This window comes from Sardina pilchardus, chromosome 15, assembly GCF_963854185.1.
Source record: "Sardina pilchardus chromosome 15, fSarPil1.1, whole genome shotgun sequence".
Taxonomy (NCBI): Eukaryota; Metazoa; Chordata; class Actinopteri; order Clupeiformes; family Clupeidae; genus Sardina; species Sardina pilchardus.
The window spans coordinates 33,855,843-33,883,722 of NC_085008.1; the positions used below are offsets into that span (position 1 = coordinate 33,855,843).

Genomic DNA, 27,880 nt, shown 5'->3' on the forward strand with positions numbered 1-27,880 from the left:
ATTTATGGTCAACAATAAATGTAAATTCATTGGTAAGTGCATTTCCAATAAACAATCAATAGTGAATGAACACTCAATGTCAGATCAATGGTAATGGAAAGTGCCTCCTGCTTTCATGTGCAATAAACAATAATCTCTTATCAATCACTATAAACAGTACCTAAGGAATATGATCAGTGACAAATTCCCCAGGGTTTTGTATAGAAGCATAAACTATGTTTTGATTTCACCATTCCACAGCAACATGCTGGAATGGTTGGTAAAGTGCTTTACTACACGTCAACTTGAAAGTCTCTAACAGGCCAGTGATTTTGCACAGTTTATCACGCTCATCTTCAGCACCAGTATCTACAACATGGAGCATTGGCATCAATGCTTTGAACCGGTCTCTTGACATTATGCTGCGTGCCCACGCCAGGCCATGGTACATGGTTTTGGGGCTCCAGTATCTGTAAAAAGAACTGACTGGGACAAGGCCACAAAACATTACAAGGGCCATCAGTCGTGCCAATTCATCTGGACTGGTTTCTTTCCTTGTACCATCTGTGCCACCATAATAGGGCTTTCTGAGGATTTCCTCCCAGGCATAAGCATTTGTGTAGGTGCATTTGTAGCAGGAGGGCATCTGTAGAAAAAAGTTTTTAAAAATCTATGGCTTTGGTCATGGTACCTCGTGTTACTTGAACATCTAGGTGAATGCCAGGCTGGCGTACAGGACGGACAGATGGCAACTGGTTGAGCATGTCTGGATCATCATAGCTATATGTCTGGACAACAGGTTGAATCACTGGATGTGCAGCTCTCCCTGGGCACGGTCGCTCTGGCATTCCTTCTGGTCCTTTCAGGTTCAAGGGTCAGGGTCATCCTCCTCTGAGTCGGTGGCAGAACCAGGAGAATGTTGAGTTCTAAAAGTTGAGATAAAAAAAAAAAAACAAGACAAGTTGTTCACAACCTAGGTCAAGGCTAATTTCAGTCAGAAAAGGTTGTAGCAGAAAAGTTGCTACTGACTACATGTCATTATTTTCTTTCTAGAAGTTGAGATGGAAAAAAAAGTAAGTTGTTTACAACCTAGGTCAAAGCTAGATTCAGTCAGAAAAGGTTGTAGCAGAAAGGTTGCTTACTTACTAAATGTCATTAGGCTTTCTGTCTAGAAGTTGAGAGAAAAAACAAGTTCAATGTTCAACACCTAGGTCAAGGCTACTTTCAGTCAGAGAAGGTTGCTACTTAGGCCTACTAGGCATGCCTTTCTTATATGCCATTACTTTCTTATAGGGAGCACAAATAGACATTTCTGGAACTAAACAGAACGAGTAACACTGATATTTATTTATTCCTTCCATCCTATATTCAGCTCTTCATCCAGACATGCCCATAGAATATGCTAGCAACACTACAATGTTGGCAAAGAGCGAATAATTTACCCGCGAGTATATAAAGCGCGATCAAAAATAAACAAACACGAGGCGCGATTTCTTTCAGTTGTGACAGACAAAAAACACACCATACAAAAGGCACAGTCTACTCAGAGTGTTATCACACGTAAATATAAGGTTTTATGAAGCTGTAAGTAGTGTAAGTAGTAGTAAAATACAATATTGAGTTTCAAGAACTTTATTGTTTACTCACGTTGTTGTCGCCGTAGCAGCAGCTAGTCGTCGTCGGAGTCAGAGTCACGAAAGTCTTCATCCAGTTCACGGTCCAACTTGTACTCTTTTCCACTAGATAAGCCACCTATTTCACTGTCTTCACTGCTATTGTCATCATTTATATGTTGACAAAACATTTCTGCCACCTCAGCAGCTGAAAAACGGACTTGTCGATATGTATGGTCCGACATGTTTATTCATTGAACAGCCGCGAATGAGCCGAACGCGGAAGTATCGGAGGCGGGCCAATCACAAGATGAAAGAATTTTCATCGGTGAGGTTAAATGCGTGATTCAAACACGGCGAACACGTCATGGTTCGAAATCGAACCATATTTCAATGGGCCGTCCACAAAGGGTTAATAGAACACACATGCCCACCAAATCTGGGCCATTTTCGTGAATGCATGTGTCGACCACAACAGACAGCGCGATAGGTGACGCTATAGAGTCCCTGAGCCACACCCTCGGCCAGAGCTCTGTCTCTGGGTTTCGATCGCAATTCTACAAATGGCTTTTAGAGCATGCTAAGTTGGTGAAAAAAAAAAAAAACAGGTAAGGAGGAAAAAACTATAATAATAATAATAAATATAGCCGCAAGCGGCGATGGCGGGCCCGAGCACCTGCGGTGCGGAGACCTGTGACATTTCGGAATCTCTCAAAGCAACATGTGCGTGTTGGTGGGCATGTGCATGAGCAACACACATGCCCACCAAATTTTTGTCAATTTTCCTGAATGTATGTGTCAACCACAACAGACAACACGCTAGGTGGCGCTATAGAGTCCCTAAGCCACACCCTAGGCCAGAGCTCTATCTCTGACTATCGATAGCAATAACGCACAAGCCCACCAAATTTGGTTCATTTTTGTGAATGTGTGTGTCAACCACAACACACAATGCGCTAGGTGGCGCTATACAGTCCATAAGACACCCTTGGCCAGATCGTGTCTCTGAATAGCTATAGCAATAACACATATGCTAACCAAATTTGGTTCATTTTCGTGAATGTATGTGTCTATCACAACAGACAATGCACTAGGTGGCGCTATAGAGTCCCTAAGCCACACCCGAGGCCAGAGCTCTGTCTCTGAATAACTATAGCAATAACACACATGCCCACCAAATTTGGTTCGTTTTGGTGAATGTACGTGTCAACCACAACAGACAATGCGCTAGGTGGCGCTATAGAGTCCCTAAGCCACACCCTAGGCCAGAGCTCTATCTCTGACTATCGATAGCAATAACGCACAAGCCCACCAAATTTGGTTCATTTTCGTGGATGTGTGTGTCAACCACAACAGACAATGCGCTAGGTGGCGCTATACAGTCCCTCAGACACCCTTGGCCAGAGCGCTGTCTCTGAATAGCTAAAGCAATAACACACATGCCAACCAAATTTGGTTCATTTTCGTGAATGTATGTGTCAACCAGAACAGACAATGCACTAGGTGGCGCTATAGAGTCCCTAAGCCACACCCGAGGCCAGAGCTCTGTCTCTGGATAACTTTAGCAATAACACACATGCCCACCAAATTTGGTTCATTTTGGTGAATGTTTGTGTCAACCACAAGAGACAACACACTAGGTGGCGCTATAGAGTCCCTACGCTACACCCTATGCCAAAGCTCTGTCTCTGACTAGTCATAGCAATAACACACAAGTCCACCAAATTTGGTTCATTTTCGTGAATGTTTGTGTCAACCACAACAGACAATGCAGTAGGTGGCGCTATAGAGTCCCTACGCCACACCCTATGCCAAAGCTCTGTCTCTGACTAGCCATAGCAATAACACACAAGCCCACCAAATTTGGTTCATTTTCGTGAATCATGTCTCAACCACAACAGATAACGTGCTGCTAGGTGGCGCTATAGAGTCCCAAAGCCACACCTTAGGCCAGAGCTCTGTCTCTGACTAGCAGAAGCAATTTCACGTGTAGCTGCCAAATTACATCCAATTCATAACCTTTTTTCTGCCTAAAACACCAACTTCCTGTTTCTTAATAAAACGCCATAATTCAAACCTTCGCCATTTCAATATACTTCACAAATTCAAAAATCTGTTCGCAATTCCTCTCGGGCAATCCCTCAAGATCATTTTAGTGCTTAAATGACATGATTTCGATAAACCGTCTAGGAGAAGTGTTTAAAAATACGTGACGTGCAAAAATCATAATCATAATCATAACTCAAATTCTTCTAAGATTCACTATTTTGTTTAAATGTAAAACTTGTTCAGATTTATACAACACATATGCCCACCATATCTGGGCCATTTCCGTGAATGTATGTGTCAACCACGACAGACAACATTCTAGGTGGCGCTATAGAGTCCCTGAGCCACACCCTAGGCTAGAGCTCTGTCTCTGAGTAGCCACGGTAACTCCACATGTAGCTGCCAAATTACAAGAGTTTTGGAGCATGCCAAGTTGGTGAAAAAGGGCCGCACGGGATAAGACAAAGAGAGAATACGAATAATCTGATCAAAAACAATAGGGCCTTGCACCTACGGTGCAGCCACTTTCAGTGGCCGCACCTCGGTGCTCGGGCCCTAATAATAATAATAAATATAGCCGCAAGCGGCGATGGCGGGCCCGAGCACCTGCGGTGCGGAGACCTGTGACATTTCGGAATCTAACAAAGCAACACGTGCGTGTTGGTGGGCATGTGCATGAGCAACACACATGCCCACCAAATTTGGTCAATTTTCCTGAATGTATGTGTCAACCACAACAGACAACACGCTAAGTGGCGCTATAGAGTCCCTAAGCCACACCCTAGGCCAGAGCTCTATCTTTTACTATCGATAGCAATAACGCACAAGCCCACTAAATTTGGTTAATTTTCGTGAATGTGTGTGTCAACCACAACAGACAATGCGCTAGGTGGCGCTATACAGTCCCTAAGACACCCTTGGCCAGAGCACTGTCTCTGAATAGCTATAGCAATAACACACATGCCCACCAAATTTGGTTCATTTTCCTGAATGTATGCATCAACCACAACACACAATCTGCTAGGTGGCGATATAGAGTCCCTAAGCCACACCCTAGGCCAGAGCTCTGTTTCTGACTAGCGGCAGTAATAACAAATAAGCTCACCAAATTTGATTCATTTTCGTGAATGTATGTCAACCACAACAGGTAGCACACTAGGTGGAGCTATAGAGTCCCTAAGCCACATTCTCGGCCAGAGCTCTGTCTCTGAATAGCTATAACAAAACACATGCCCACCAAATTTGGTTCATTTTTGTGAATGTTTGTGTCAACCACAACAAACAATGCGCTAGATGGCGTTATTGAGTCCTTAAGCCACACCCTCGGCCAGAGCTCTGTCTTTGACTAGCAAAAACAATAACACACAAGCCCACCAAATTTGGTTAATTTTCGTGAATGTTTGTGTCAACCACAACAGACAATGCGCTAGGTGGCGCTATAGAGTCCTTAAGCCACACCCTAGGCCAAAGCTCTGTCTCTGACTACCGATAGCAATAACACACAAGTCCACCAAATTTGGTTCATTTTCGTGAATGTATGTGTCAACCACAACAGACAACGCACTAGGTTGCGCTATAGAGTCCCTATGCCACACCCTAGGCCAAAGCTCTGTCTCTGACTAGCCATAGCAATAACACACAAGTCCACCAAATTTGGTTCATTTTCGTGAATGTTTGTGTCAACCACAACAGATAACGTGCTACTAGGTGGCGCTATAGAGTCCCTAAGCCACACCCTAGGCCAGAGCTCTGTCTCTGACTAGCGATAGCAATAACACATAAGTCCACCAAATTTGGTTCATTTTCGTGAATGTTTGTGTCAACCACAAGAGATAACGTGCTACTAGGTGGCGCTATAGTCCCTAAGCCACATCTTAGGCCAGAGCTCTGTCTCTGACTAGCGATAGCAAAAACACATAAGTCCACCAAATTTGGTTCATTTTCGTGAATGTTTGTGTCAACTACAACAGATAATGTGCTACTAGGTGGCGCTATAGAGTCCCGAAGCCACACCTTAGGCCAGAGCTCTGTACCTGACTAGCAGAAGCAATTTCACATGTAGCTGCCAAATTACATCCAATTTATAACCTTTTTTCTGCTTATAAAACCAACTTCCTGTTTCGTAATAAGACGCCATAATTCAAACCTTCGCCATTTCGATATGCTTCGAAAATTCAAAAATCTGTTCGCAATTCCTCTCGGGCAACCCCTCAAGATCCTTTTACTGCTCATATGACATGATTTCGATAAACTGTCTAGGAGAAATGTTTCAAAATACATGATGTGCAAAAATCATAATCATAATCATAACTCAAATTTGTTTAAGATTCACTATGTAGTGTAAATGTAAAAGTTGTTCAGATTTATACAACACATCTGCCTACCAAATTTGGTTCATTTTCGTGCATGCACATGTCAACCACAACAGACAGCGCGGTAGGTGGCGCTATAGACCCCCTGAGCCACACCCTAGGCCAGGGCTCTGTCTCTGAGTATCAAATGCAATTCTACATATGCCTGCCAAATTACAAGAGTTTTGGAGTATGCCAAGTTGGTGAAACGGCCAAACGGGCTAAGAGGAAAAGAGAATAAATATAGCCGCAAGCGGCGATGGCGGGCCCGAGCACCTGCGGTGCGGAGACCTGTGACATTTCGGAATCTAACAAAGCAACATGTGCGTGTTGGTGGGCATGTGCATGAGCAACACACATGCCCACCAAATTTGGTCAATTTTCCTGAATGTATGTGTCAACCACAACAGACAACATGCTAGGTGGCGCTATAGAGTCCCTAAGCCACACCCTAGGCCAGAGCTCTGTTTCTGACTTGCGGCAGTAATAACACACAAGCTCACCAAATTTTATTAATTTTCGTGAATGTATATGTCAACCACAACAGGTAACACACTAGATGGCGCTATAGAGTCCCTAAGCCACACCCTCGGCCAGAGCTCTGTCTCTGAATAGCTATAGCAAAACACATGCCCACCAAATTTTGTTCATTTTCGTGAATGTACGTGTCAACCACAACAGACAATGCGCTAGGTGGCGCTATAGAGTCCCTAAGCCACACCCTAGGCCAGAGCTCTGTCCCTGACTAGCGGTAGCAATAACACGCATGCCCACCAAATGTGGTTAATTTTCGTGAATGTATGTGTCAACCACAACAGACAACACGCTAGGTGGCGCTATAGAGTCCCTAAACCACACCCTAGGCCTGAGCTCATTCTCTGACTAGCGATAGCAATACGAAAATATAGCCGCAAGCGGCGATGGCGGGCCCGATCACCTGCGGTGCGGAGACCTGTGACATTTCGGAATCTAACAAAGCAACATGTGCGTGTTGGTGGGCATGTGCATGAGCAACACACATGCCCACCAAATTTGGTCAATTTTCCTGAATGTATGTGTCAACCACAACAGACAACATGCTAGGTGGCGCTATAGAGTCCCTAAGCCACACCCTAGGCCAGAGCTCTATCTCTGACTATCGATAGCAATAACGCACAAGTCCACCAAATTTGGTTCATTTTCATGAACGTGTGTGTCAACCACAACAGACAATGCGCTAGGTGGCGCTATACAGTCCATAAGACACCCTTGGCCAGAGCGCTGTCTGTGAATAGCTATAGCAATAACACACATGCTAACCAAATTTGGTTCATTTTCGTGAATGTATGTGTCAACCACAACAGACAATGCACTAGGTGGCGCTATAGAGTCCCTAAGCCACACCCGAGGCCAGAGCTCTGTCTCTGAATAACTATAGCAATAACACACATGCCCACCAAATTTGGTTCATTTGGGTGAATGTACGTGTCAACCACAACAGACAATGCGCTAGGTGGCGCTATAGAGTCCCTAAGCCACACCCTAGGCCAGAGCTCTATCTCTGACTATCGATAGCAATAACGCACAAGCCCACCAAATTTGGTTCATTTTCGTGAATGTGTGTGTCAACCACAACAGACAATGCGCTAGGTGGCGCTATGCAGTCCCTAAGACACGCTTGGCCAGAGCGCTGTCTCTGAATAGCTATAGCAATAACACATATGCCAACCAAATTTGGTTCATTTTCGTGAATGTATGTCAACCACAAAAGACAATGCACTACGGGGCGCTATAGAGTCCCTAAGCCACACCCGAGGCCAGAGCTCTGTCTCTGAATAACTTAATCAATAACACACATGCCCACCAAATTTGGTTCATTTGGGTGAATGTACGTGTCAACCACAACAGACAATGCATTAGGTGGCGCTCTAGAGTCCCCAAGCCACACTCTAGGCCAGAGCTCTGTCTCTGACTACCGATAGCAATAACACACAAGCCCACCACATTTGGTTAATTTTCTTGAATGTTTGTGTCAACCACAACAGACAACGCACTAGGTGGCGCTATAGAGTCCCTACGACACACCCTATGCCAAAGCTCTGTCTCTGACTAGCCATAGCAATAACACACAAGTCCACCAAATTTGGTTAATTTTCGTAAATGTTTGTGTCAACCACAACAGATAACGTGCTGCTAGGTGGCGCTATAGAGTCCCAAAGCCACACCTTACGCCAGAGCTCTGTCTCTGACTAGCAGAAGCAATTCCACATGTAGCTGCCAAACTACATCCAATTTACAACCTTTTTTCTGCCTATAACACCAACTTCCTGTTTCTTAATAAAACACCATAATTCAAACCTTCGCCATTTCGATATACTTTTGAAATTCAAAAATCTGGTCGCTATTCCTCTCGGGCAACCCCTCAAGATCATTTTAGTGCTTATATGACATGATTTCGATAAACCGTCTAGGAGAAGTGTTTCAAAATATGTGATGTGCAAAAATCATAATCATAATCATAACTCAAATTCTTCTAAGATTTACTATATCGTTAAAATGTAAAAGTTGTTCAGATTAACTCATTGGCTGCCAGCGATTTTCAGTGCAGAGCGCTCCATACTGCCAGACGTTTTACAGCATTTTGACTGTTTTTCCGAGATCCACCGAACGGTGAGCTTTATGACTATGTAAACACCGAAGGTACCAAATGAAAGAGTAGACTCTCTTCTTTCACCAGGAAAAAACGGCTTGTTTCTATCGTTTTCCGTTCTTTAGTAATCGTCAGTAGAACATGGGTTAGTTTTGCTAAAAACACCTGTTTTTGACCAAAACATGGAGAAAACGATCTTTTTGTTGTTGCGTTTTGTGTCTACTCTGGTGAATATAGGGCTACTACAATCACAGTTGAGATCGCTACTCCGTGGGTGTGTGTGTATTTCCTCGAAAAACAGCGAGGCTCTCGCTTTTTCAAGAAGAGTGGTGTGGTGTCTCTGTCTTTGAATTCTGTGTTTTTTTTCACACCTTACCAAAGAGTATGCTTGTTTTTAGACTCTGCGAGTTCTTCGACTTGCTACAGAGTGTGTGCTTCCTCTTCTGTCTCTGCAAAACTTGCCTTGCAGAAAAGGAAGTGACTATCAGTATCGTGTTTTTTGCAGGGGCCCCTTTTCAACGGGTTTAGGATGTACGAAAGGACTGATGCAAAAGAGAGAGACTTTCTCTATTTGGACCAAAAATCCTTGATCAGGACTCTGGGGTCAACAAGTGAAACTTTTTAGGAGGCTCTCTTTAATCTAGTCCTTTTTCACTGCTGATCCTATTGCCTGCAATCGTACCTATAATAAAGTGTCTTCGCACTTTCGGAGAAAATAGATTGTGTTTATGGCAGCTGACTCTTGATTATGGTTACTGAGGTCAACCTCCGGTCACAGAGACCGCATCGCAGACATTGTCTGTCGAACAAGGGACCGCAGAAAGCTTCACAATCACCATCAAAGCTGACCACACATATGTACTTTCTTTCTCCAGTGACAGACTTTTTGCAATCTATGAAAATAATTCAGTTAATCTAAACTAGTATGATTTTGAATTACTGAAAAATAAAAGTTCTCAGTCATTTATACGCATCTGCTTTCAATAAGTTAAAGTAAGTTGTTTGCTCACAACAAACTTAGTTTAATTTACTAACAGTGCAAAAAGATAATATGATTTTTTCAAGGATGAATCTGCATATTATACATGACATTACACAGATTTTGATTTTATTTGTAACAATTTGTGCTCAGTTTTTACATAAGTTTATTTATTAAAAACCGATTTCCATATCCCTGCTTGTGTGGTATGCATTTAGACCTTATTTTACAGAAATACAACTGTTAAACGAAGCCTAGTTGGTTTTGTGACCGCTACGGTGTATAGAACTTTCCTTCCTAAATACACAGCTGAGTTCGCTACTCCTGTATGTGTCAGTGCAGTGTGCAGTAAGTATTTGCCCATTAACGGTGTCTTAGAAAGTAAGCCCAAACCACAGAGAAACTTACCCACTGGGTCCCCTCTGTAGGCTTGCGCCTCTTGCGAGAGGGTCGATGTTCTCTTTGACACAGGGGAGGCAGGAAACACGAAAAAGAAACTCTCGGCGGCTTTTAAACAATGCCCTAACAGAAGGTTAGGGCTTTGACTTTATTAAAAATAAAATACAATATAAAAAAAAAATCTATCTGTCTCGAAATGCAAAGTTCAGAGTCCAAAACAAAAAAGGAGAAGAGCCTTAAGTACCCGCGAAGGAGACCTTTTATACTACTTTCACGCCCAAGTCTAAACCTATTGCGCTCCGACACGATCAAGTGTCTTTGTCTCTTTTTTTCTCTTTCTGGTGACCTTACTTTGAACTCAGGCCTGCACATGAACTACAAGCTTTTTCCTCTATACTAATTCTAAGCACATTTCATTAAACATGACATACTATATAAGTTGGATTAAAACACTTAAATCTTTTGATTAAACATTCTATCAAATTCAAGGGAAAAAAATACATTTTAAGTCTAAACAGTTATTCTTTCAAGTTTAAGTAAAAAATACAGTTTTATAATCTATTGCAAAATCATACTTCTATTCTAAGTAAAATTACATGTTTTTATTTAAGCAGAATCACACTTTGAAAATCTGAGTAAATATTCTTTTCATATAAGTTTATCTCTCATTGCTGCATTTGCACATTTTTATTTGGTTTAGAGAAAGCTGGTATCAAGCAAGTATGTTTTAGATGTATGTCTAGCAAACCTTAAGGGTACAATCATACTTTTCCACGGTTTCACTTTCTACCACCTTCTACATTGTGAAAATCAACTTTTTAACGTTAGCGTTTCAGTAGTATGTCAACCACGATTGCACTGTTATCTCGTCAGTCTCGTCAAGGTTGCTAGGGACTCTGATGGTCGCTAAAGACTCTGAACAGGATGCTAGACTTAGCAAGCTAGCACTAGCAAGGTTGTTGTTAGTCTATATCGCAATATCCAATGTAAATGGATCATACCGTTCACGTGTTTTCCATCCTTGATGTAAGAAGTAAGCATATTTATTCCCTGCATCGCGTGCAAACTAGATCCACTGTGGTCGATCTTCAGTGTGTTTGCTAGTTGTCTCTGCATGACTTGTGCACTCTAGGCAGATACTAATGATCCAAATGGCACTGTTGCCATCTAGAGGTTCGGATCGCTAGTGCAGTCTGTTTACAAGCCTGAAACTCTGCCAGATCGTTCCCAAGCCCACCCAGGAGCCCTCCCCATTGAAAAACGCAATTGACGTCTAAAGACGTCAATGGCAGTCAACGTATGTGTCTGAAATGACGTTTAAAGACGTCAATGGCAGTTAATGAGTTAATACAACACATATGCTTACCAAATTTGGTTCATTTTCGTGCATGTATGTGTCAACCACAACAGAAACCGCGCTAGGTGGCGCTATAGAGTCCCTGAGCCACACCCTTTGCCAGAGCTTTGTCTCTGAGTAGCGTTACCAATTCCACATCTAACTGCCGAATTTCTAGAGTTTTAGAGCATGCCAAGTTGGTGAAAAAAGGCCAAACATGACCTGTAAGAGGAAGTCACGGGAATAATAATAGTCTGAGTAGAAGCAATAGGGCCTTGCACCTACGGTGCAGCCGCTGCTTCAGCGGCCGCACCTCGGTGCTCGGGCCCTAATAATAATAATCTGAGCAAAAACAATAGGGCCTTGCACCTACGGTGCAGCCGCTGCTACAGCGGCCGCACCTCGGTGCTCGGGCCCTAATAATAATCTGAGCAAAAACAATAGGGCCTTGCACCTACGGTGCAGCCACTTTCAGTGGCCGCACCTCGGTGCTCGGGCCCTAAATATAGCCGCAAGCGGCGATGGCGGGCCCGAGCACCTGCGGTGCGGAGCCTTGACATTTGCGGAATCTAACAAAGCAACGCGTACTTGTTGGTGGGCATGTGCATGAGCAACACACATGCCCACCAAATTTGGTTAATTTTCGTCAATGTTTGTGTCAACCACAACAGACAACAAGCTAGGTGGCGCTATAGAGTCCCAAAGCCACACCCAAAGCCAGAGCTCTGTCTATGACTAGTGGCAGCAATATCACACAAGTGTACCTAATTGTCGTGAATGTATGTGTCAACAATAATAGACAATGTGCTAGGTGGCGCTATAGAGTCTCTTAGCCACACCCTAGGCCAGAGCTTTATCCCTGACTAGCTGTAGCAATAACACTCATGCCCACCAAATGTGGTTCATTTTCGTGAATGTGTCAACCATAGTAGACAATGTGTTAGGTGGTGCTATACCGTCCCTAAGCCACACCCTAGGCCAGAGCTCTATCCTTGACTAGCAGTAGTAATAACACACATGCCCACCAAATGTGGTTCATTTTCGTGGATGTATCAACCACAACAGACAATGCGATAGGTGGCGCTATAGAGTCCCTAAGCCACACCCTAGGCCAGAGCTCTGTTTCTGACTTGCGGCAGTAATAACACACAAGCTCACCAAATTTTATTAATTTTCGTGAATGTATATGTCAACCACAACAGGTAACACACTAGGTGGCGCTATAGAGTCCCTAAGCCACACCCTCGGCCAGAGCTCTGTCTCTGAATAGCTATAGCAAAACTTATGCCCACCAAATTTTGTTCATTTTCGTGAATGTACGTGTCAACCACAACAGACAATGCGCTAGGTGGCGCTATAGAGTCCCTAAGCCACACCCTTGGCCAGAGCGCTGTCTGTGAATAGCTATAGCAATAACACACATGCTAACCAAATTTGGTTCATTTTCGTGAATGTATGTGTCAACCACAACAGACAATGCACTAGGTGGCGCTATAGAGTCCCTCAGCCACACCCGAGGCCAGAGCTCTGTCTCTGAATAACTATAGCAATAACACACATGCCCACCAAATTTGGTTCATTTGGGTGAATGTACGTGTCAACCACAACAGACAATGCGCTAGGTGGCGCTATAGAGTCCCTAAGCCACACCCTAGGCCAGAGCTCTATCTCTGACTATCGATAGCAATAACGCACAAGCCCACCAAATTTGGTTCATTTTCGTGAATGTGTGTGTCAACCACAACAGACAATGCGCTAGGTGGCGCTATGCAGTCCCTAAGACACCCTTGGCCAGAGCGCTGTCTCTGAATAGCTATAGCAATAACACATATGCCAACCAAATTTAGTTTATTTTCGTGAATGTATGTATCAACCACAAAAGACAATGCACTACGGGGCGCTATAGAGTCCCTAAGCCACACCCGAGGCCAGAGCTTTGTCTCTGAATAACTTAATCAATAACACACATGCCCACCAAATTTGGTTCATTTGGGTGAATGTACGTGTCAACCACAACAGACAATGCATTAGGTGGCGCTCTAGAGTCCCCAAGCCACACTCTAGGCCAGAGCTCTGTCTCTGACTACCGATAGCAATAACACACAAGCCCACCACATTTGGTTAATTTTCTTGAATGTTTGTGTCAACCACAACAGACAACGCACTAGGTGGCGCTATAGAGTCCCTACGACACACCCTATGCCAAAGCTCTGTCTCTGACTAGCCATAGCAATAACACACAAGTCCACCAAATTTGGTTAATTTTCGTAAATGTTTGTGTCAACCACAACAGATAACGTGCTGCTAGGTGGCGCTATAGAGTCCCAAAGCCACACCTTACGCCAGAGCTCTGTCTCTGACTAGCAGAAGCAATTCCACATGTAGCTGCCAAACTACATCCAATTTACAACCTTTTTTCTGCCTATAACACCAACTTCCTGTTTCTTAATAAAACGCCATAATTCAAACCTTCGCCATTTCGATATACTTTTGAAATTCAAAAATCTGGTCGCAATTCCTCTCGGGCAACCCCTCAAGATCATTTTAGTGCTTATATGACATGATTTCGATAAACCGTCTAGGAGAATTGTTTCAAAATATGTGATGTGCAAAAATCATAATCATAACTCAAATTCTTCTAAGATTTACTATATTGTTAAAATGTAAAAGTTGTTCAGATTAATACAACACATATGCTTACCAAATTTGGTTCATTTTCGTGCATGTATGTGTCAACCACAACAGAAACCGCGCTAGGTGGCGCTATACAGTCCCTGAGCCACACCCGTTGCCAGAGCTTTGTCTCTGAGTAGCGTTACCAATTCCACATCTAACTGCCGAATTTCAAGAGTTTTAGAGCATGCCAAGTTGGTGAAAAAAGGCCAAAATGACCTGTAAGAGGAAGTCACAGGAATAATAATAATTAAAGCTGCGAGCAGCAATGTGGGGGCCAAGCTTTGGAAATTTGGAAAGACAACCCCTTCTCCGCCCCTCCCCCTGTGACCACCATAGAGGAGTATTTGTGTGCTTTTGTCTGGGCTTGAGAGAGAGAGAGAGAGATGAAAGCGTTACTGAAAAATGAGCTGACTTTCTGTGATTATAGCGCCCCCCTAGTGGTCAAAAGACATGACATGGGAGAGTGGGCGTGTGCAAATGGAACCCCCCCCCCCCCACGACCACCATAGAGGAGGGTGTGTGTGCTTGTGTCTGGGTTAGAGAGCGAGAGAGATGAAAGCATTAATGAAAAATGAGCTGACTTCCTGTGGTTCTAGCACCCCCCTAGCGGTCAAAAGACATGAAATGGGAGAGTGGCCGTGTGCAAATGGAACCCCCCCCCCCTTACGACCACCATAGAGGAGGGTGTGTGTGCTTGTGTCTGGGTTTGAGAGAGAGAGAGATGAAAGCATTAATGAAAAATGAGCTGACTTCCTGTGATTATAGCGCCCCCCTAGTGGTCAAAAGACATGACATGTGTTGTGTATTCTCAGGATGGTGTCTTGAGTCTATATACCAAGTTTGGTTTTGATACTTGAAACCGTTGCTGAGATATGAGCCTACTTCCTGTGATTATAGCGCCCCCTTAGTAGTCAAAAGACTTGAAATGGGAGAGTGGGCGGGTGCAAATGGACCCCACCCCCACGACCACCATAGAGGAGGATGTGTTTGTTTGTGTTACATTAATGTTGAAATATGAGCCTACTTTCTTTGAATACAGCGCCACATAGTGGTCAAAATTTGCCAAACTTATTGAGACTCCTCTTCATTGGGTCCTGAGCCCATGTACTAAGTTTGGTCTTGATACGTGAAAGCCTTCCTGAGATATAGGTTATCTTCCTGTGTGGCGGCTTTGCCGCCAATTTGGATTGGCTATTACAGTCGAGCACTTCCGTCAATTGTTCCACAAAGCAATGCAATAATAAATTATGGTCTGAAGATGGTGTGTGCAAATTTTGGTGAGTATCGAATGAAATATGTGACCTGTGAAACTTTTTGAAAGTTTTTGACCTTGTCCTGTTGGTGGCGCTAAAGCTTGAATGGTAAAGTCTTGTTAATAGGTGGGTGGGGTCATTACTTTTGCCTTAATCCACTGAACAAGTTTCAGCTTGATAGGTCAAAGCATTGTAGAGCTACTTGCATTATTGTTGTTGAAAAATGTATAAAATTTGACCTGTTGGTGGCGCTGGAGTTTTGGGGTCTGGCGTCTGTAAATTGGGGAAAGTGGTAATTGGCCATAGAGGAATATGTGTGTTGAATTTCAAAACTTTTTACTGTATGGTTCTATGGCTTCCATAAAGATAGGTTTAATGTCTGTGTGGCGGCTTTGCCGCCGATTTTGATTGGCTGTTAAGGGCAAATAATTTTGTCAATTCTTCCAAAAAGCAATGCAATAAGAAGGCATGGTCTGAAGATGGTGTGTGCAAATTTTGGTGAGAATCGGATGAAATGTGTGACCTGTGAAACTTTTTGAAAGTTTTGACCTTGGTCTATTGGTGGCGCTACAGCGTTTGTGGAAAAGTCTTGTTAATTTGTGGGTGGGGCTATACCTCTTGCGTTAATACACTGAGCAAGTTTCAGCTTGATAGGTCTAAGCATTTGAGAGTTATTTGCATTAATGTTGTTAAGAAATTGATGAATTTTGACCTGTTGGTGGCGCTACAGGTTTGAGGTCTGGAGTCTGTAAATTGGTGAAAGTTCTTAGATTTGTGAGTAGAATAAGTGTGCCAAATTTCAGAACTTTTTACTGTATGGAGCTATGGGCTGCCATAGACTTCCACTGGAGAAGAATAATAATAGGAAGAGGTACAATCACTATGGGTTGCCTCGCAGCTTCGCTGCTTGGCCCCCAAATATAGCTGCAAGCAGCAATGTGGGGGCCAAGCAGGCCTACGGGCCAAAAGGCCAGAGTTGCCACGGTAACTCGATGCTGTTACATCAGCTATGTAAAGGCCTGAAGGCCAAAACAGGCCTACAGGCCAAAAGGCATGTTTCTGAATTACAGCGCCCCCTAGAGGTCAAAGGTCACCCAATTTCTTGAGTGTCCTTCTGATGGAGTCACAAGTCCACGTACCAAGTTTGGTGTTGATGCGAGAAAGTTTTGCTAATTATAGCGCCCCCAGTGGTCAAACGTCACCAAATTTAGTGCAGGTCCTCAGGATGTGCTCACAAGTCCACGTACCAAATACTTTTGCAAATACGTTTGCAAATACTTTTGCAAATACGTTGCAAATACTTCTCCTCTTTGCATGCACTGTAATAATCTGAGCAAAAACAATAGGGCCTTGCACCTACGGTGCAGACACTTTCAGTGGCCGCACCTCTGTGCTCGGGCCCTAAATATTGGTGTCAAAATTGTTTTCAAATTGATAATAGGTCAAGAAGTTTGATATTATTGATAAGTTTGATTTGGGAATGAAATGGACTTATCCTACATCTATCTTTAATGTCAAGTCAAATTGAGTGCCTGTCACTTTAAGAACGTTACAGTTTGACTTCAGTCATATTTTCGGCTAGTCTAGAATTATGAATATGAAAGCAATGCTTATGTTCTAATTTTAATTATCTAAAAAAATAATAATAAAAAAACCCCAAACAATTGGAAAAACAATATTCAAGCAGTAGTTCATTATTTTGGTTGTGCCACAGCCTGAAGATGGAGAACAAGTAGATGTATTGCAATTTAAAAACTGGATTACTCCGGAATAGCTTGGGAGTTATTCTACCGCGATGGGCCAGGTGTGGAGATGGAATGTAATACAGTATGATTTCATTTCGTGTATTCGCGTTGATTTTCTCGCGAACCGTTTATTACAGCAACTAGTGTAGCTTAATATCAGAAAGCTTGTGATTAGCCTAAACTTCGTGAGCAATCCAACAGAATTGGTGCGCAATTTGATTCTTTCGCAAGTTGCAGATAGAAGAATATATAATTATATTTTGTGTAGGCTAAATTTACATTGATACCACCAGAAAGCTCGTGCTCTGTCAAGTGACATGCATATCAGTGTGACCTTCGTGAGCAATCGGATAGAGAAGAATGGGTGAGCATTTTGCATTTTGCGTCTCAGATCATTTCTCTGCGCTGAAAACATTGTAGGCCTACAGTACAGACAGATACTATAGGCTACCTGTTGTTGATCTAAGGAGCCCACCTATGCCTTAAATTTGTCTCCTGTCTAAACAATATGCTGTGGTCTAGTCTAGTCACCGACTGTCAACTGAAAGTGAACAGATGGATGAAAAAGAAGAATGGATTTGGCGTGACATTTCTTGCGTGTGTGTGAGAGTGTGAGATTGATGTTGAAAGCGTGCGTCACGACAGGTACTAGGCTACTAATGAAGGTGCTACTATTAAGCTACTTTGTGCATTTGATTGCATTTGCCAGTGACAATTCAGATCGCGGTCGTTACCGTTGGTTTCCTGTAGCGTTTTTTATTTATTTATTTTTCTATGTCCGAATATTGGGGGGGACATTTTGGGCGTATCTGAATATTGGGGGGGACACGTCCCCCTCAATGTCTATGGTGACTACGGCCTTGACTCATCCACCCATTAAACTGTCTATCAACATCTATTAAACAATCTGCCTATCAACATCCATTAAACTCTCTGTCTATCAACATTAATTAGACTACCTACATTCAACTTTTAAATTATTTACTCTGTCTCAGGCTTTAAGCACACTCTGGCTCTCTTAAGACTAGCCAGTTAAATTGATTACACCTGTATCAACTGTCAGTTTCTCTGGCTTTAAGCATACAATCTCTCTGAAGACTACATATCCTGTTAACTGTTTCCTCTGTCCACAACTGTTTCAAAATAAAAGTCCTCACTGCAATAATACACTATTAAATCATTTAACCATTGAAACTACTCAACTATTGAACTGTTCAACCATTCCAACTGTCAGTTATCATCAACTATGCCTCCAGTCAACTACATGAAACCTCCATGTACCTAGCAACCAACATGGCAACCATTAAAATTAAGGGTTTATGACCGTTTCCATAGCAACCAACATGATTATACTGCAGTAACTTCTTGTTTCCTGATAGTTGCCACAATGGATACCCTTGCAACAAATGTTTCAAAATAAAAGTCCTCACTAGCAAGTTAGCATGGTTAGCATAGTTAGCATTTTTAGCATAACTGCTAGAAATGATTGGTTAAGTTAGCTAATCAACCTGGTTAGCATGTTTAACATAGTTAGCATTTTTAGCATTACTGCAAAAAATCATCAACTAAGTTAGCTAATCAACCTGGTTAGCATTGTTAGCAATTTTAGCATAGTTAGCATTTTTAGCATTATTGCTAGAAATCATCAGTTAAGTTAGCTAATCAACCTGGTTAGCATTGTTAGTTTAAGTTAGCATTGTTACCATAGTTAGCATTGCTAGCATAGTTAACATTTTTAGCATAACTGCTAGAAATCATTAGCTAAGTTAGCTAATCAACCTGATTAGAACTGTGAGCATAGTTAGCATAGTTAACATTTTTACCATAACTGCATGAAATCAGTATAGTTAACCAATCAATCTGGTTATCATTGTTACCATAGTTAACATTTTAACATGAATAGAAATCATTAGTTAAGTTAGAACTGGAATGTTTCAGCTTTAAACTGTCTACCTTCACACTATCAACTCTCTGTAAACTATGCAACCACCATGTTTACCCTAGCTACACCTTAGTAACCATATCTACATTGTCTATCTATTTGTGCATTTTCATGCACTGGTAATTCCTTGGAATTGCATTTCTAGTTTTCGGCGATATTCTTCTAACGCTTTTTGTGCTTCTAATTCAGCTTCAACCGTTTCACGTAGAAACTTCATTCAAACTGCGCTGCGTAGGTCTGACTTAGGTAACTTCAGCTATGTAAATTTCATCTTTGAAAACTTTATCGTTTAATTTATATGAATTTTTAAAACCATTTTTTTCTCCCATAGACTTAACATTGGATTATGACATCACAATAAAGTCGTTAAGCAATTAGAATCTTAAGCCAGGTGTTCAAAGCCACCTGGCAGCAACTCTCTGTCTCACACCTTGTCCTAACCGAACGCGATGCGAGCGAACATTAGCGATAAAATCCATTTAATTCCATTGTTTTCAATTGGAGTGTCCAGACTGAAGCGACGCGAGCAGCGCGACGTTTTTAAGAGAACTTTTGTCGGACGCCCCGTTTCTATTTTCTTTTTGTCGCTCGCATTGCTCTACTATTCTGAATGAGAAATATGGAATCCCGTGACGCAACACAATGGCATATTTAACGGATTCAGTGTAGACAGACAATATTGACAGTCGCTCGCTTGGATCCGGTTAGGACACGGTGTCAGGCTTTCTGGCTCTCTTAAGACTACATATCCTGTTAAACTGTTTCCTCTGTCCACAACTGTTTCAAAATAAAAGTCCTCACTGCAATAATACACTGTTAAATCATTTAACCATTGGAACTACTCAACTATTTAACTGTTCAACCATTCCAACTGTCAGTTATCATCAACTATAGCCTGACGACGTCATACTCAATTCTTATCAGAATATGAGTCTGAAACTGCTCCATTCAGCTGTGATTATGGGGCGTGATTCAACCGATACAGTGCGGGGGGGATAGCTCTGCACTCATTGGATAGACCAAACCAAACAGAACAAGTTATTGGCTGTCAGTATCTGCGAAATCTAAGACAGAAATATGTAGCAGGGTAGGCTATGGAAAACATCCTCCTTCGTTTTTAAAAATAATTCCTTCAAACTGTATGCAATGAACAGCTGGGGAAGTGTGTCGTTAACCCAACGAGCAAACAGACATTTTTAAACAAACGGGAACAACATCACCCAAACGTGCTGTTTTAACTGGGTGAAAGTGAAACTGAAGTTTTCCCACATATCCTCGTTGGTCTAAGTGTTCAGAAATAGTTGTGCGAATCCGTGATAAAACCTCTGTTTCAATAGCTAAGATAAACGAAAGGCCAAACTGCATGAACAAATTATGCATTCATAGCCATAGCGTTTCTGTTGCAATCAAAATCAACCTAAGCGAACATGGTCTCACAGCCAACTCGTTGAACGAGGACGCATGCAGCCGTGAACGTCACTGCTGTTCATATGTCAATCATCACGTAAAGCCCGCCCTGTGAAATGTGATTGGTCCGGGCCGAAGTGTATCTCGAATAGTAGCAGCTGAACAGAGCAGTGCCAGACCGAAGTTCCCTGCAGAAAAACAATGGAGGCGGGGCTAAACTTCGGTCTGGCATCCAGGCTACATCAACTATGCCTCCAGTCAACTATATGGAACCTCCATGTACCTAGCAACCAACTTAGCAACCATTAAAATTAAGCGTTTATGACTGTTTCCATAGCAACCAACATGATTATACCAGAGACGGTTTATAAAGCGAGACGATTCATATGAGGGTAAATTCTGGTTTCATTGTGACGCAACTGCCACTCCCATTTAGGAGGCAAACGGAGGTATTTCTATGGTGGAAATAAACCTGCTATCAACGGCACCTGCTTCTGCTGATTCCACACCATTCTAAACCGATTATATCATCACTGATCACGCCCCTTTAGGAGGCGGAAGTGGTGCCATTTCATTCCATTGAAAAAACCCTTTATGATTCATCTTAATAACTATACGATCTTTGATTATACTGCAGTAACTTCTTGTTTCCTGATAGTGGCCACCATGGATACCCTAGCAACAAATGTTTCAAAATGAAAGTCATCATTAGCAAGTTAGCTTGTTAGCATTGTTAGCATAGTTACCATTGTTAGCATAGTTAGCATTTTTTGCATAACTGCTGAAAATCATTAGCCAAGTTAGCTAATCACCTTGGTTAACATTATTAGCATAGTTAGCATTGTTAGAATAGTTAGCATTTTTAGCATAACTCCTAGAAATCATCAACTGAGTTAGCTAATCAACCTGTTTAGCATTGTTCACATAGTTAGTATTGTTAGCATTCTTTGCATTACTGCTAAAAATCATTACCCAAGTTAGCTTATCACAATGGTTAGCATTATTAGCATAGTTAGCATTGTTAACAAAACTGCTAGCAAACAAGAGCTAACTTAGCTAAGCAATCTGATTAGCATATTAGCATTATTAACATAACTGCTAGCAAACATTAGCAAAACATTAAACATCCATTAAACTATAGCTATCGCCATCCATTTCAAATGATTTACCTATCAACATCAATTAAACTATCAGTCTGTCAACATTCATTAAATTATCTTTTTATCAACAGCTTTTAAGCTATCCATATTCAATTTTAAACTGTCTATCTTCGCACTATCAACTTTCATAAACTATGAAACCATGTCTACCCTAGCAACACCTTAGTAACCATATCTACATGATTTATCTGTACATTTTTGCATTTTCATGCACTCGTAATTTCTTTGGAATTACATCTCTAGTTAGCATTGTTAGCATAGTTAGCATTTTTATCATAACTGCTAAAAATGATTAGCTAACTTAGCTAATCAACGTGGTTAGCATTGTTAACATAATTAGCATAGTTAGCATTTTTAGCATTACTTCTAGAAATTATCAGCTAAGTTAGCTTATCAACCTGGTTAGCATTGTTAACACAGTTAAAATTTTTACAATAACTATTAGAAATCATTAGCTAAGTAAACCAATCAACCTGTTTATCATTGTTAACATAGTTAACATTTTAGAATACCTATTAGAAATCATTAGTTAAGTTAGAACAGGAATGTTTAAGCTTTAAAATGTCTACCTTAACACTATCAACTCTCTTTAAACTATGCAACCACCATGTTTACCCTAGCTACACCTTAGTAACCATATCTATATTATCTATCTATAATTTTTTTGCATTTTCATGCACTGGTAATTCCTTGGAATTGCATTTCTAGTTCTTCTTCTAACGTTTTTTGTGTTTAATACAGCTTCAACCGTTTAACGTAGAAACTTTGTTCAAACTGCGCTGCGTAGGCCTTACTTAGGTGACTTCAGCTTTGCATTTTTCAACTTTGTAACTTTTATACTTTTTGAACTATTAAATAAAAACTATTAAAATCCCCCCCATAGACTTAACATTGTGATTATGACATCATAATAGGGCAATTAGAATCTTATGCCAGGTGGCCAGTCCAGGTGCAGCAGCTCTCAGGCTTTAAAGCCCGTATTGCAAGGTTCATTTTCCAACAAATTTGCATTATTAGCTTGTTGGTACTACTCATCTAAATTGTTATCCATTGTATTTGATGTTGTTGGGTGTCACAAAACGGAATATAACACGCAAAAGTACACTATTTTACAGAGGTTTGCAATGATTCTTCTTTCCCCCTCAATGCACTCTATTGCGTCACATTGGGGACCACCGAACAAGCCCCCTTGCGATTGATTGACATTTGACAATGACATGAGAGAGGAGTAAAGAGAAACGGGCAAGACAGTGCTCAGCGGTAAAAAGTTCAGATTATAGATAAATAGGTAAATACATAGATATAGATATCCTATATATATATATATAGACATAGATAAATCACGTCACATTTGCTGGTCCAGGGTGACCTGACCAGCGATCAAAACGCAGTCCACCACCATAGTAACATGCGACGGCTTGCAACAGGGGGATCACAGGTGGCAAGTAGACCAAAGCAAAGCTAGCATGATGCTTTATATTTTTAGATCTTTTGACTAAGTTTACTGTACTTATTCAAACTAACGACATCACCACTGTCACTAGATATAAACCCAACGTTGACTTTCACTCGGTGCTATTCACTGACTGTAAACAAGTGTCCTGATATTATCTATGCATGGTCAGACTAGCTTGAGCTCAATTAGTTACGAAATGATATCAGCAACACAGGACGTATCTCCACTCATTCCGCTTGGGCCATGCATTTAATTACCTTTCACTGCATTCACGTCTGCCAGGCTCCAAACTGTCTTCATAACAGCAGTTGCGATCAGTATTAACACAGCCTCAGCAAAGTTAAAACCACTATAGCGAAATGCTAATCGCTAACTGCTAATCGCGATGCCATTTGAACTGCAGTTAGTTTCGCCTACCCTCATAACGGGACCTCTCAAATTCCGAAAAATGCATTAAAATAAAATTGGACAACATTTATATTTTTGTTAAACCTAAGGGTGTATATGATATAAATGGTGTAACGAAATTTGAAGTGTAACTATACCAACTTTATGAAAGTGTAGGCTACGCCTATGACACAACCTTTTCCTATAGGAATAAATGGAAAAAATAGCCTCCATAACAAGATCTCCCCAAATTCAGAAAAATGTATGAAATTGAAATCGGACAACGACGTTATCTTTGGTAAACTCTTAGGTAGCTGTGATATAAATTATGTGACGAAATTCGAAGTCTAAATATACAAACTTTATGTTGAAAGTGTAACTGCGATTTCCATAGAATACATTCAAATTAGTTAAGCGCAGGTTCAACGTGTCCCCAACCTGTCATCATCAACCGAATTACGTTAAAATTCGATCAAATACCAAAAACGACAAAAACTGTCCTTTAGCAACATCTTGAGATTTTTTCTTAAATGATATTCATATACTGAGTGTTTTATGTACCCATTAATCAAAAGTAGTGTTTAAAATGAACTTTGGCCTTTAAGCATACAATCTCATTAAGACTACAGATCCTGTTTCACTACTTCCTCTGTCCACAACTGTTTCAAAATAAAAGTCCTCACTGCAATAATACACTATTAAATCATTTAACCATTAAAACTACTCAACTATTTAACTGTTCAACCATTCAAACTGTCAGTTATCATCAACTATACCTCCAGTCAACTATATGAAATCTCCATGTACTTAGCAACCAACATAACAACCATTAAAATTAAGCGTTTATGGCCGTTTCCATAGCAACCAACATGATAATACCGCAGTAACTTCTTTATTCCTGATAGTGGCCGCCATGGATACCCTAGCAACAAATGTTTCAAAATAAAAGTCCTCACTAGCAAGTTAGCTAGTTAGCATGGTTAGCCTAGTTAGCATTTTTAGCATAACTGCTAGAAATCATCAACTAAGTTAGCTAATCAACTTGGTTAGCATTGTTTGCATAGTTAGCATTGTTAGCAAAACTGCTAGCAAATATGAGCTAAGTTAGCTAAGCAATCTGATTAGCATATTGGCATTATTAACATAACTGCTAGTAAACATTAGCGAAACATTAAACATCCAATGATTTTCCTATCAACATCAATTAAACTATCGGTCTGTCAACATTCATTAAATTATCTTTATCAACAGCTTCTAAGCATATTCAATTTTAAACTGTCTATCTTCGCACTATCAACTTTCATAAACTATGAAACCACCGTGTCTACCCTAGCAACACCTTAGTAAACATATCTACATGATTTATCTGTACATTTTTGCATTTTCATGCACTCGTAATTTCCTTGGAATTACATTCTCTAGTTACAACTTCACCTCTTTAATTCAGCTGTCTGGTTAAAGCCTCAAAATAATATTGTAAACATTAGTAAAAGTTGCTGATGTCTGGGTTACACAAACAACAACATATTTGTTAAGTTTTCTTAATGACCTATAGGCCTAAATAAAAAATAATGTTGCCATTATGTAGCTTAGGCTAGTCTTATTAGCGTTACAACAAGTGTTATGGAAAGATCTGACTACACGCACTGTCAAAATGAGTAGGCTTGTTTACCAAAAAAGTGCAGAGAGGGGCTTTACTTCTACTGTTCGGTGAAGTTGCACCCATATTCTACAATGGAAATGTTTCATGGAGACAGGCACGGTGTGCTTGGAAGGGAGGGGCTGTGGCTGTGTGTGTGAGTAGGAGACGGAGGGAGAGCAGGGGAAGGAAATGCAGCTTTACAAATACGATGCGTGTTTTAAATAGCATTGAGCGCAAATGTGGCGGCCGTGTTGAATCTGTGGTGCACCGCCACAAATGAGTCTGTGTGGGAGACACTGTACAGGCTGCACATGTCATTGCAACATTGCTCTGGAAATGCCCCCGGAATTAATTGAAACATCACAACGTTATTGTCCTCTCGAGGCCAGAAAATAAACAGTGACATAATAGATTATGGCACATTGCCGCATCGATGCTGAATCGTGCATGCCCTGCATTGCGATGCATCGCCGAATCGATTATTGTTGACACCACTATTAGGAACAATAGGCTATTTAGAGATGGATAGATACTATTTAGAGGTGGATAAACACAATAAATGTACAGTGGGTACCACTTTAAATTGGCCAGTTTCACGCATGACCTCACGCGTGAATCACACATATTTTATTTATTTTCCCCCAGTGAAGCCGCAATGACCCAAACAACCACCAGGTAGCACTTGTGAGCAGCGCATTTAGATCTGTAATCAAACTATCCAAAAGCTAATCAAATTCTGAAGTAAGCTGAAAATATTTTCTGCTTTTAATATAGCCTACCGATACACTGCTCTAAACGGCACGCAGTCTCACGATAAAACTCGTTATTGTTTATGAAGGTGTCTGTTATTTTATGAACAGGCATTTGGCTGTTTCATGTAGGTTTGTTTTGCTTTCATTAAGGGTTTAGCTCATGAGGTCACAAGGCCAGTGGCTACCCCACTTTTTGGAAAAAATGACATGTTTCATGTCTGAATGAGGGGGCAGTCCCGGTGACGAGATTAGGAAAAAAAATCGAAAATGCAGACAATAAGTAGCCATGATTGACAACTTCAATTCACGTCAACTGTCAATTGATCCATTTTGTTTCAAATTTGCGAATAGGCCGATGGTACGTTTGTTTTTATGCTGGCAACAAAACAAAAGGGTTCACGAACATTGTTCTTTATTCTAAATGCGTACCGCCATGGCAATAAAGAGAAAGAAGTAGGCTATGATTTGAAATGTAAGACTTCAAACTTGTAAAAGTTAAAACTTGTCAAAGAAAATACTACAACTCTATTACATCTATTTCATCTCGTGGCTCAACTGTACCTCATCTGTACGAGCGACCAGGGTTCGCATCCTATCTCTCCATGTCACTTACTTTTGAGTAAGAATAGGCCTACGACACACAACAATAGGTTTGGCCCTTAATATTTGTAGTTACTTTGTACATCGAGATACCATTAGGAATAGAACATCAGTTTTAAGGAACCGTATGTAAGAAATGTATTTAAATTTCTCATAAAATGGCCCTGATATGTCACTAGACATTAAAGGAATAGTTAGGCATTTTAAGCAGAATTAAGACATCCAAGATAAGGAATAAAGCCAGGTTTGACATAGCGTTGTCTAGTCATTCTTGCTAAACTCGTTTCACTAATGCCAATCCAGTATGAATAGGAGCGTCTATGTCAAGCCAGGTGTAAGTTATTCAGGATGTGTTCTCGTTTCTCCCCCAAATAACTCACGGTTGGAATGAAAAAGACGTGAAAAATAGCGTCTTGCACACAAAGTGAATATCCACTTTTGATATAGACTAACAACGAGGTAAAGTTTTACTTTTTTGGATGGGGAATCATGATTATTTCTGTTGCATAGTGTGAGTAGGTGAGGCAGACCAACTGAATGCAAATTTACGTATGTACCCACGTGTGAGAGCTTCCTTGTCTCGGCACGCAACGTCATTAAGAAAGCGCTTGCCACCGCAAAGAGGGGAATATGGGGAAATGCATGTTTAATCACAAATGGCTAGAAAGGAATGAATATTCTTGGTGCCTGGCAGCGCTTATGAAGCTGGCTGCATACATTGGCTACATCAATGTGTTTACTTGAAAATATTACTGTTTATTACCACTTTTGATTTGTATTTCCAGCGTACGTTTGGTCTTAAGTGGCATTAAAAGGTCTAAAAGTTACATTTAACTTGTTTATAGCTGTAGACACCCTCCTTGCTCTTACTCTTCTACGTCCAGACATTACAGTGTTTGTCTTTTTCTGTTTTTGTTTCCAAAAACATCACTCCTCAAAGTCCTCCTTTTACTGTGTCAATGTAATATAAAAAAAAATAATAACCCCTGACTGGAATTGGCTGTGGTTGGCCTAATTTCCCCAACATCATGTGTGTCATTTATTCAATTGTTTGTTTATTATCAGCTGAGATATATTGTTTTTGAACTGATATCATTGCAGAAGCAGAGGTTTTTATACTGTATCTAAGGTTTAGAATATTGTGTTTGCTATTGTGGGATGTTGTGTGTTAACATTCGTAAATAATAGAAAAATGATTCATAATTTTGTGAAGAGGTATAGCTTGTCTGTTAAGAAAATGTAAGCATTGTGGCAATGTGTTCACTGACTGCATATTGTGTGATAACGACATGAAATGTCTCAATGGTATGGCCACAAAAGACCGATGCTGTGCTAATTGTGTTAAGAGTTTTGAAAATGTGACTGTTTGGACAAACGCTTGTTAGCAACATTAGCACTTGCCATTGGAAGCTCCTTGTGGCTGCCTAAATTCCTGCTGGATCCTGCAGCCTAGCTAGCAACTTCGACTCAGGGGGGAGGGGATACACCGCTCTACAGTATTTTGAAAGTGATTACAGTACCAGTT

At 41.1% G+C, this 27,880-nt stretch overlaps 1 protein-coding gene and 1 long non-coding RNA gene across 2 annotated transcripts in view; one reads left to right on the plus strand and one right to left on the minus strand.

Moving 5' to 3' along the window:
* The window catches only part of LOC134102296 (cation channel sperm-associated auxiliary subunit gamma-like), a 445,552-nt gene that overhangs the window by 392,130 nt on the left and 25,542 nt on the right, over positions 1-27,880 (plus strand). The window lies entirely within an intron of this gene.
* LOC134101772 (uncharacterized) lies at positions 814-1,745 on the minus strand. The gene is made up of 3 exons (XR_009941451.1): positions 1,627-1,745; positions 1,126-1,147; positions 814-905 (listed from the first exon to the last, which is right to left on the minus strand). It is a non-coding gene; the product is annotated as an uncharacterized LOC134101772 (long non-coding RNA).